Source organism: Artemia sp. Qi Xiang Cuo, chromosome 16 (assembly GCF_049724085.1).
Source record: "Artemia sp. Qi Xiang Cuo chromosome 16, ASM4972408v1, whole genome shotgun sequence".
Classification (NCBI taxonomy): domain Eukaryota; kingdom Metazoa; phylum Arthropoda; class Branchiopoda; order Anostraca; family Artemiidae; genus Artemia; species Artemia sp. Qi Xiang Cuo.
Window position 1 is genome coordinate 30,441,583 of NC_142809.1, and position 12,583 is coordinate 30,454,165.

The window sequence follows — 12,583 nt, forward strand, 5'->3', positions numbered from 1 at the left end:
TAGAATTTAAAGTGTCTTTAAATTAAAAAGATGAAAATTGACTGTCCACAAGCCAGGTAGATTGATCCTCCTGCTTATTTTACATCTTGATGGCAAAGCGCTTGTTTAATCAAATCAACACAAAATTTGTTCGCACCAAATGCTAAATAAATTGTATCATTTTTATTATATCGGATTAACGACGCTTCTTGGCAACTAAAGTCTTTGCTTTGGCCATGCAGTATGTGGCTACAGCCGGTTTCGAACTATGGGCCCCGTAATGCCGAGCTGAGATCAATCCCACTGCGCCACCACAGGAAAACGGTAAATAAATTTTTTGGGAGAGCACACTTTTCAAAATTTTTGCCATATTGCAAAACAATTATTAATATTAGTTGGCTGTCACTTATACTAATTTTTCTTACTTAACTAATAAACATCACCAGTAGATTGCTTCTATTGAATTCTACAAGGCCCCCGTACAAACAGGTTTTTCTAGTAGTTACAGGTCATCACACTCTTTGCCAAGAGGAACGTCACTCTTTGCCAAGAGATTAAACCAGTATTGTCTATAACTTAATTTACGTTGGTTAAACTTCCGATGGTTAAGAAAGCGTAACAGGTAATTAAAGTATGAGAAATGGGATGCTATAATTAGAATGATTTTAAGTTGAAACATTGTGACGTAAAAATAACTCAGTTATTTGCTTGCGTGTATAGGAATTCCAGTGTGATTTGCTTGCTTGTATTTTGTGTTAAAATTAGTAGTTTTTATATCTTTTAAAAGAGCTTTAAGTGGTTTGAGAGACTCAGTTGCCTAATTCCGTGTGATTTTTCTTTACTAGATGGTCATTAAAAACGAAATATTTGTGTTAAATAAGTAGTTTTTATATATTTTAAAATAGATTTAAGAGTTTTGAGAGACTCAGTTGCCTAATTCCGTGTGATTTTTCTTTACTTGATGGTCATTAAAAACGAAATTTGTGTGTAAAATAAGTAGTTTTTTTATCTTTTAAAAGAGCTTTAAGGGGTTTGAGAGACTCAGTTGCCTAATTCCGTGTGTTTTTACTTTACTTGATGGTCATGAAAAACGAAATTTTTGTGTTAAATAAGTAGTTTTTTTATCTTTTAAAAGAGCATTAATGTGTTAGAGAGACTCAGTGGACAAAGTCCTTGTGAAATTTATTTACTTCTATTAAAATAAAAAAGTAAATTTATATAACAATAATGAGATATTTAATATTTGAATATTTATTTACACGGGTTGAGAGACTCAGTTGCCTAATTCCGGGTGTTGTTTCTTTACTTGATGGTCATTAAAAACGAAATTTTTGTGTTAAATAAGTAGTTTTTGTATCTTTTAAAAGAGCTTTACGGGGATTGAGAGACTCAGTTGCCGGATTCCATGTGATTTTTCTTTACATGATGGTCATTTGTTGTATCTTTTAAAATAGCTTTACAGGGTTTGAGAGACTCAGTTGCCTAAGTCCGTGTGATTTTTCTTTACTTGATGGTCATTAAAAACGAAATTTTTGTGTTAAATAAGTAGTTTTTGTATCTTTTAAAAGAGCTTTAAGGGGTTTGAGAGACTCAGTTGCCTGATTCCGTGTGGTTTTTCTTTACTTGGTTGTCATTAAAAACGAAATTTTTGTGTTAAATAAGTAGTTTTTGTATCTTTTAAAAGAGCTTTACGGGGATTGAGAGACTCAGTTGCCGGATTCCATGTGGTTTTTCTTTACTTGGTAGTCATTAAAAAAGAAATTTTTGTGTATTAAAAAATTAGTTTTTTTATATTTTAAAAGAGTTATACTGGGATTGAGAGACTCAGTTGCCTGATTCCGTGTGGTTTTTCTTTACTTGATGGTCATTAAAAACGAAAATTTTGTGTTAAATAAGTAGTTTTTGTATCTTTTAAAATAGCTTTCCAGGGTTTGAGAGACTCAGTTGCCTAATTCCGTATGGTTTTCCTTTACTTGGTGGTCATTAAAAACGAAATTTTTGTGTTAAATAAGTAGTTTTTGTATCTTTTAAAAGAGCTTTACGGGGATTGAGAGACTCAGTTACCGGATTCCGTGTGGTTTTTATTTACTTGATTGTCATTAAAAACAAAATTTTTGTGTTAAATAATTAGTTTTTTTATCTGTTAAAAAAGTAGTTTTTGTATCTTTTAAAAGAGCTTTACAGGGTTTGAGAGACTCAGTTGCCTAATTCCGTGTGGTTTTCCTTTACTTGGTGGTCATTAAAAACGAAATTTTTGTGTTAAATAAGTAGTTTTTGTATCTTTTAAAAGAGCTTTACGGGGATTGAGAGACTCAGTTGCCGGATTCCGTGTGGTTTTTCTTTACTTGATGGTCATTAAAAACGAAATTTTTATATTAAATAAGTAGTTTTTGTATCTATTAAAAGACCTTTAAGGGAATTGAGAGACTCAGTTGCCGGATTCCGTGTGGTTTTACTTTACTTGGTAGTCATTAAAAACGAAATATTTGTGTTAAATAAGTAGTTTTTGTATCTTTTAAAAGAGCTTTACGGGGATTGAGAGACTCAGTTGCCGGATTCCGCGTGGTTTTTCTTTACTTGATGGTCATTAAAAACGAAATTTTTGTGTTAAATAATTAGTTTTTGTATCTTTTAAAAGAGCTTTAAGGGGTTTGAGAGCCTCAGTTGCCTGATTCCGTATGGTTTTTCGTTACTTGGTTGTCATTAAAAACGAATTTTTTATGTTAAATAAGTAGTTTTTGTATCTTTTAAAAGAGCTTTACGGGGATTGAGAGACTCAGTTTTACCTTGTCACAGTTACATTTTCTTGATTTTTCAAAGTTCATTTCGAATTTCTTTCGTTGAAATGCAAGAGTTGGAATATTTCAGTAGTGTTTGGTTGTGGTTTACCTTGTCACAGTTACATTTTCTTGATTCTTCAAAGTTCATTTTGAATTTCTTTCGCTGAAATGTAAGAGTTGGAATATTTCAGTAGTGTTTGGTTGTGGTTTACCTTGTCACAATTACATTTTCTTGATTTTTCAAAGTTCATTTTGAATTTCTTTCGTTGAAATGCAAGAGTTGGAATATTTCAGTAGTATTTGGTTGTGGTTTACCTTGTCACAATTACATTTTCTTGATTTTTCAAAGTTCATTTTGAATTTCTTTCGCTGAAATGCAAGAGTTGGAATATTTCAGTAGTGTTTGGTTGTGGTTTACCTTGTCACAGTTACATTTCCTTGATTTTTCAAAGTTCATTTTGAATTTCTTTCGTTGAAATGCAAGAGTTGGAATATTTCAGTAGTGTTTGGTTGTGGTTTACCTTGTCACAGTTACATTTTCTTGATTTTTCAAAGTTCATTTTGAATTTCTTTCGTTGAAATGCAAGAGTTGGAATATTTCAGTAGTGTTTGGTTGTGGTTTACCTTGTCACAGTTACATTTTCTTGATTTTTCAAAGTTCATTTTGAATTTCTTTCGCTGAAATGCAAGAGTTGGAATATTTCAGTACTGTTTGGCTGTGGTTTACCTTGTCACAGTTACATTTTCTTGATTTTTCAAAGTTCATTTTGAATTTCTTTCGTTGAAATGCAAGAGTTGGAATATTTCAGTAGTGTTTGGTTGTGGTGTACCTTGTCACAGTTACATTTTCTTGATTTTTCAAAGTTCATTTTGAATTTCTTTCATTGAAATGCAAGAGTTGGAATATTTCAGTAGTGTTTGGTTGTGGTTTACCTTGTCACAGTTACATTCTCTTGATTTTTCAAAGTTCATTTTGAATTTCTTTCATTGAAATGCAAGAGTTGGAATATTTCAGTAGTGTATGGTTGTGATTTACCTTGTCACAGTTACATTCTCTTGATTTTTCAAAGTTCATTTTGAATTTCTTTCGTTGAAATGCAAGAGTTGGAATATTTCAGTTGTGTTTGGTTGTGGTTTACCTTGTCACAGTTATATTTTCATGATTTTTCAAAGTTCATTTTTAATTTCTTTCGTTGAAATGCAATAGTTGGAATATTTCATTAGTGTTTTGTTGTGTTTTACCTTTTCACAGTTACAGTTTCTTGATTTTTCTATTTTATTATTTATTTTCTTTATTTTAAATTCAATAGTTTGAATATTTCAGTAATGTTTGGTTGTGGTTTAACTTGTCACAATTACATTTTCTTTATTTTTCAAAGTTCATTTTGAATTTTCTTTCGTTGAAATGCAAGAGTTGGAATATTTCAGTAGTGTTTGGTTGTGGTTTAACTTGTCACATTTACATTTTCTTGATTTTTAAAAGTTCGTTTTGAATTTATTTCGTTGAAATGGAAGAGTTGGAATATTTCAGTAGTGTTTGGTTGTGGTTTACCTTGTCACAGTTAGATATTCTTGATTTTTAAAATGTTCATTTTGAATTTCTTTCGATGAAATGCAAGAGTTGGAATATTTCAGGACTGTTTGGTTGTGGTTTACCTTGTCACAGTTACATTTTCTTGATTTTTCAAAGTTCATTTTGAATTTCTTTCGTTGAAATGCAAGAGTTGGAATATTTCAGTAGTGTTTGGTTGTGGTTTACCTTGTCACAGTTACATTTTCTTGATTTTTCAAAGTTCATTTTGAATTTCTTTCGCTGAAATGCAAGAGTTGGAATATTTCAGTAGTGTTTGGTTGTGGTTTACCTTGTCACAGTTACATTTTCTTGATTTTTCAAAGTTCATTTTGAATTTCAGTAGTGTTTGGTTGTGGTGTACCTTGTCTCAGTTACTTTATATTGTTTTTAATTATTTCTTGTGTTAGGTATGTATCTGTTCATATCTTTTTTTTTTTTTTCAGTTGTGTGTGGTTGTGGTTTACCTTGTCACAGTTACATTTTCTTGATTTTTCAAAGTTCATTTTGAATTTCTTTCGTTGAAATGCAAGAGTTGGAATATTTCAGTAGTGTTTGGTTGTGGTTTACCTTGTCACAGTTACATTTTCTTGATTTTTCAAAGTTCATTTTGAATTTCTTTCGTTGAAATGCAAGAGTTGGAATATTTCAGTTGTGTTTGGTTGTGGTTTACCTTGTCACAGTTACATTTTCTTGATTTTTCAAAAGTTCATTTTGAATTTCTTTCGCTGAAATGCGAGAGTTGGAATACTTCAGTGTCACAGTTACATTTTCTTGATTTTTCAAAGTTCATTTTGAATTTCTTTCGTTGTAATGCAAGAGTTGGAATATTTCAGTAGTGTTTGGTTGGGTTTTACCTTGTCACAGTTACATTTTCTTGATTTTTCAAAGTTCATTTTGAATTTCTTTCATTGAAATGCAGGATATGAATTATTACAGTAGCGTTCTGTGGTGGTTTACCTTTTCACATTTTAATTTTCTTTAGTTTTCACAGTTCTTTTATAATTTATGTCGTTGATTTTATCGTTTTTTAATAATTCTTTATTTGGTTGGTTTTGAGTACCATGTCACCGTTATATTTTCTTGATTTTTCAAAGTTCATTTTGAATTTCTTTCGTTGAAATGCAAGAGTTGGAATATTTCAGTAGTGTTTGGTTGTGGTTTACCTTGTCACAGTTACATTTTCTTGATTTTTCAAAGTTCATTTTGAATTTCTTTCGTTGAAATGCAAGAGTTGGAATATTTCAGTAGTGTGTGGTTGTGGGTTAACTTGTAAGAGTTAGATTTTGTTGTTTTTTCAGTGTTAATTTTGAATTTCTTTCACTTAAATTCAAGAGTTGGAATATTTCAGTAGTGTTTGGTTGTGGTTTACCTTGTCACGGTTACATTTTCTTGATTTTTCAAAGTTGATTTTGAATTTTTTTCGTTGAAATGCAAGAGTTGGAATATTTCAGTAGTGTTTGTTTGTGGTTTACATTGTCACAGCTACATTTTCTTGATTTTTCAAAGTTCATTTTGAATTTCTTTCGTTTAAATGCAAGAGTTGGAATATTTCAGTAGTGTTTGGTTGTGGTTTACCTTGTCACAGTTACATTTTCTTGATTTTTCAAAGTTCATTTTGAATTTCTTTCGTCTAAATGCAAGAGTTGGAATATTTCAGTAGTGTTTGCTTGTGGTTTACCCTGTCACAGTTACATTTTCTTGATTTTTCAAAGTTCATTTTGAATCATTCAAGAAACATGATTAAACACGTTTTTAAACTACATGCTATTTGCATGCCTTTCCTTGGCACCTTTCCAAACGAGCGGGGATTCCCCGCTGGTTCCTACACATTACAAAAAAGTGAGCAGTACGAAAACTCCACATTTTCAACCAGACTGGTTTTTTAGACAACACACCCACAGAGATGACACACACACATAGAAACGAGACACGCACAGACACGACACACAAACAGAGTCATAGTGAGAGAGATATCCAAAAGTTGGGTTGACCTAGGTTCACTTAGAGTGGCGCGCCACACTAAGTGAAACTAGGTCAACCCAACTTTTTGGATATCTCTCTCACTATGACTCTGTTTGTGTGTCGTGTCTGTGCGTGTCTCGTTTCTATGTGTTTGTGTCATCTCTGTGGGTGTGTTGTCTAAAAAAACAGTCTGGTTGAAAATGTGGAGTTTTCGTACTGCTCACTTTTTGCAATGTGTAGGAACCAGCGGGGAATCCCCGCTCGTTTGGAAAGGTGCCAAGGAAAGGCATGCAAATAGCATGTAGTTTAAAAACGTGTTTAATCATGTTTCTTGAATGCTTCAAAATGAACTTTGAAAAATCAAGAAAATGTAACTGTGACAGGGTAAACCACAAGCAAACACTACTGAAATATTCCAACTCTTGCATTTAGACGAAAGAAATTCAAAATGAACTTTGAAAAATCAAGAAAATGTAACTTTGACAATGTAAACCACAAAGAAACACTACTGAAATATTACAACTATTTAATATCAACTAAATATATTAAAAATTATATTTGAAAAATAAAGACAATTTACGTCTGACAATTAATACCACAACCAACCTCTAGTAAATAGTCCAAATATTTAATTACAACGAAAAAAAATTAAAAATAAAATTTGAAAAAGCATTAAAATGGTCCAGTGACACGGGTAACCAAAACCAACCACTACTGAAATATTTCAACTCTTGCATTTCAACGAAAGAAATTCAAAATGAACTTTGAAAAATCAAGAAAATGTAACTGTGACAAGGTAAACCACAACCAAACACTACTGAAATATTCCAACTCTTGCATTTCAACGAAAGAAATTCAAAATGAACTTTGAAAAATCATGAAAATGTAAGTGTGACAAGGTAAACCATAACCCAACAATACTTAAATATTACAAAACTTGCAATAAAGATAAAGTTATTAAAAATCAACTTTCAAAATTAAAGTTACTTTATCTGTTACAAGGTAAAAAATACCCAAACAATACTGAAATATTCCAACTATTGCATTTCAATGAAAGAAAATCCAAATGAACTTTGAAAAATCAAGAAAATGTAACTGTGACAAGGTAAACCACAACCAAACACTACTGAAATATTCCAACTCTTGCATTTCAACGAAAGAAATTCAAAATGAACTTTGAAAAATCAAGAAAATGTAACTGTGACAAGGTAAACCACAACCAAACACTACTGAAATATTCCAACTCTTGCATTTCAACGAAAGAAATTCAAAATGAACTTTGAAAAATCAAGAAAATGTAACTGTGACAAGGTAAACCACAACCAAACACTACTGAAATATTCCAACTCTTGAATTACATAGAAAGAAATTCAAACTGTACATTTTAAAATCTTTATCATTTAACTTTGAAACTGATATATTCCTACTCTCGCATTTCATCGAAATAAATTCAAAATTAACTTTGAAAAATCAAGAAAATGTAACTGTGACAAGGTAAACCACAACCAAACACAACTGAAATATTCCAACTCTTGCATTTCAACGAAAGAAATTCAAAATGAACTTTGAAAAATCAAGAAAATGTAACTGTGACAAGGTAAACCACAACCAAACACTACTGAAATATTCCAACTCTTGCATTTCAGCGAAAGAAATTCAAAATGAACTTTGAAAAATCAAGAAAATGTAACTGTGACAAGGTAAACCACAACCAAACACTACTGAAATATTCCAACTCTTACATTTCAGAGAAAGAAATTCAAAATGAACTTTGAAAAATCAAGAAAATGTAACTGTGACAAGGTAAACCACAACCAAACACTACTGAAATTCAAAATGAACTTTGAAAAATCAAGAAAATGTAACTGTGACAAGGTAAAACACAACCAAACACTACTGAAATATTCCAACTCTTGCATTTCAGCGAAAGAAATTCAAAATGAACTTTGAAAAATCAAGAAAATGTAACTGTGACAAGGTAAACCACAACCAAACACTACTGAAATATTCCAACTCTTGCATTTCAACGAATGAAATTCAAAATGAACTTTGAAAAATCAAGAAAATGTAACTGTGACAAGGTAAACCACAACCAAACACTCCTGAACTATTCCAACTCTTGCATTTCAGCGAAAGAAATTCAAAATGAACTTTGAAAAAAATCAAGAAAATGTATCTGTGACCAGGTAAACCACAAACACACACTACTTAAATATACAAAATATTCAATTAAAACTAAAGTAAAAAATACTGTACATATAATAATCGATAATCTTTAACTTTTAAATGTTAAACCACAACCACACACTACTGAAATATTCCAATTAGTGCATTTAAAATAAATAAAACGCAAAATGAACTTTGAAAAATCGAGAAAATGTAATTGTGAAAAGGTAAACCACAACCAAACATTACTGAAATATTCAAACTCTTGCATTTCAAAAAAAGAAACTCAAAATGAAATAATAAAAAACAATAAAATTTAAATTTGACAATGTAAACAACAACAAAAAAATTCTTAAATATTCAAAATATTTCATTTCAGCGAAATAAATTCAAAATGAACTTTGAAAAATCAAGAAAATGTAACTGTGACAAGGTAAACCACAATCAAACACTACTGAAATATTCCAACTCTTGCATTTCAACGAAAGAAATTCAAAATGAACTTTGAAAAATCAAGAAAATGTAACTGTGACAAGGTAAACCACAACCAAACACTACTGAAATATTCCAACTCTTGCATTTCAACGAAAGAAATTCAAAATGAACTTTGAAAAATCAAGAAAATGTAACTGTGACAAGGTAAACCACAACCAAACACTACTGAAATATTCCAACTCTTGCATTTCAATGAAAGAAATTCAAAATGAACTTTGAAAAATCAAGAAAATGTAACTGTGACAAGGTAAACCACAACCAAACACTACTGAAATATTCCAACTCTTGCATTTCAACGAAAGAAATTCAAAATGAACTTTGAAAAATCAAGAAAATGTAACTGTGACAAGGTAAACCACAACCAAACACTACTGAAATATTCCAACTCTTGCATTTCAGCGAAAGAAATTCAAAATGAACTTTGAAAAATCAAGAAAATGTAACTGTGACAAGGTAAACCACAACCAAACACTACTGAAATATTCCAACTCTTGCATTTCAACGAAAGAAATTCAAAATGAACTTTGAAAAATCAAGAAAATGTAACTGTGACAAGGTAAACCACAACCAAACACTACTGAAATATTCCAACTCTTGCATTTCAACGAAAGAAATTCAAAATGAACTTTGAAAAATCAAGAAAATGTAACTGTGACAAGTTAAAACACAACCACACACTACTGAACTATACCAACTCTTGCATTTCATCGAAAGAAATTCAAAATGAACTTTGAAAAATCAAGAAAATGTAACTGTGACAAGGTAAACCACAACCAAACACTACTGAAATATTCCAACTCTTGCATTTCAACGAAAGAAATTCAAAATGAACTTTGAAAAATCAAGAAAATGTAATTGTGACAAGGTAAACCACAACCAAACACTACTGAAATATTCCAACTCTTACATTTCAGCGAAAGAAATTCAAAATGAACTTTGAAAAATCAAGAAAATTTAACTGTGACAAGGTAAACCACAACCAAACACTACTGAAATATTCCAACTCTTGCATTTCAACGAAAGAAATTCAAAATGAACTTTGAAAAATCAAGAAAATGTAACTGTGACAAGGTAAAACTGAGTCTCTCAATCCCCTTAAAGCTCTTTTAAAAGATGCAAAAACTACTTATTTAACACAAAAAATTTCGTTTTTAATGACCACCAAGTAAAGAAAAACCACACGGAATCAGGCAACTGAGTCTCTCAATCCCCTGAAAGCTCTTTTAAAAGATACAAAAACTACTTATTTAACACAAAAATTTCGTTTTTAATGACCATCAAGTAAAGAAAAACCACACGGAATCCGGCAACTGAGTCTCTCAATCCCCGTAAAGCTATTTTAAAAGATACAAAACCTAATAATTTAACACAAAAACTTAGTTTTTAATGACCAACAATTAAAGGAAAACATCCCTTAATCCGTCAACTGAGTCTCTAAATCCCCTTAAATGTATTTAAAAAGATACAAAAACTACTTATTTAATAAAAAAATTTCGTTTTTAATGACCATCAAGTAAAGAAAAACCGCATTGAATCCGGTAACTGAGTATCTCAAACGATTTAAAGATCTTTTAAAAGATACAAAAACTACTGATTTAACACAAAATTTAGTTTTTAATAACCATCAAGTAAAGAAAAATCACACGGAATCAGGCAACTGAGTCTCTCAAACCCTGTATAGCTCTTTTAAAAGATATTAAAACTACTTATTTAAAACATACAAAAACTACTTATTTAACACAAAAATTTCGTTTTTAATGACCATCAAGTAAAGAAAAACCACACGGAATCCGGCAACTGAGTCTCTCAAACCCCGTAAAGCTCTTTTAAAAGATACAAATACTACTTATTTAACACAAAAATTTCGTTTTTAATGACCACCAAGTAAAGGAAAACCACACGGAATTAGGCAACTGAGTCTCTCAAACCCTGTAAAGCTCTTTTAAAAGATACAAAAACTACTTATTTAACACAAAAATTTCGTTTTTAATGACCATCAAGTAAAGAAAAACCACACGGAATCCGTCAACTGAGTCTCTCAACCCCTGTAAAGATCTTTTAAAATATAAAAAAACTAATAATTTAAGATACAAAAATTTCGTTTTTAATTACTACCAATTAAAGAAAAACCACATGGAATCCGGCAACTGAGTCTCTCAATCCCCGTAAAGCTCTTTTAAAAGATACAAAAACTACTTATTTAACACAAAAATTTCGTTTTTAATGACCACCAAGTAAAGAAAAACCACACGGAATCAGGCAACTGAGTCTCTCAAACCTCTTAAAGCTCTTTTAAAAGATACAAAAACTACTTATTTAACACAAAAATTTCGTTTTTAATGACCATCAAGTAAAGAAAAATCACACGGAATTAGGCAACTGAGTCTCTCAAACCCTGTAAAGCTCTTTTAAAAGATACCACAAATGACCACCATGTAAAGAAAAATCACATAGAATCCGTCAACTGAGTCCCTCAATCCCCGTAAAGCTCTTTTAAAAGATACAAAAACTACTTATTTAACACAAAAATTTAGTTTTTAATGACCATCAAGTAAAGAAAAATCACACGGAATTAGGCAACTGAGTCTCTCAAACCCCGTAAAGCTCTTTTAAAAGAAATAAAAAATAATTAATGAAGCCATTAATTTATATTTTAATGATCTTAAAGAAAAGCAAAAACAAACAGAATTAGGCAACTGAGTCTCTCAAACCATTTAAATCTATTTTAAAAGATACAAAAACTACTTATTTAACACAAAATTTTCTTTTTTAATGACCATCAAGTAAATGAAAACCACACGTAATTAGGCAACTGAGTCTCTCAAACCACGTAAAGCTCTTTTAAAAGATACAAAAACTACTTATTTAACACAAAAATTTCGTTTTTAATGACCATCAAGTAAAGAAAAATCACACGGAATTAGGCAACTGAGTCTCTCAAACCTCTCAAAGCTCTTTTAAAAGATATAAAAACTACTTCTTTAAAACAAAAATTTCGTTTTTAATGACCATCAAGTAAAGAAAAATCACACGGAATTAGGCAACTGAGTCTCTCAAACCCCTTAAAGCTCTTTTAAAAGATATAAAAACTACTTATTTTAACACAAAATACAAGCAAGCAAATAACACGGGAATTCAGATACACGCAAGCAAATAACTGAGTTATTTTTACGTCACAATGTTTCAACTTAAAATCATTCTAATTATAGCATCCCATTTCTCATACTTTAATTACCTGTTACGCTTTCTTAACCATCGGAAGTTTAACCAACGTAAATTAAGTTATAGACAATACTGGTTTAATCTCTTGGCAAAGAGTGTGATGACCCGTAGACTGAACTTTTGAAACTGCGTCGGTCCTCTTGGCAAAGAGTGTGATGACCCGTAACTACTAGAAAAACCTGTTTGGTACGGGGGCCTTGTAGAATTCAATAGAAGCAATCTACTATCACCTCCAATGAATCTTACTAAACTTATCATATTTATCCGGCAGGCGTATTAACCTGTGCGTTTGAGCATCCTTTATCCAACTTACTCGCTTAACCATAACTTTCCCGGATGTATCTCGTAAAAGATAATAACAAATACTTATCCGGCAGCTTGTTAGCTGAAACGATGTGGATAACAA

General features: G+C 31.0%; 1 protein-coding gene across 1 annotated transcript in view; it reads right to left on the reverse strand.

Annotated features, from left to right (window-relative positions):
• Window positions 1-12,583, reverse strand: part of LOC148942772 (cell adhesion molecule Dscam2-like) — a 551,837-nt gene that overhangs the window by 388,109 nt on the left and 151,145 nt on the right. The window lies entirely within an intron of this gene.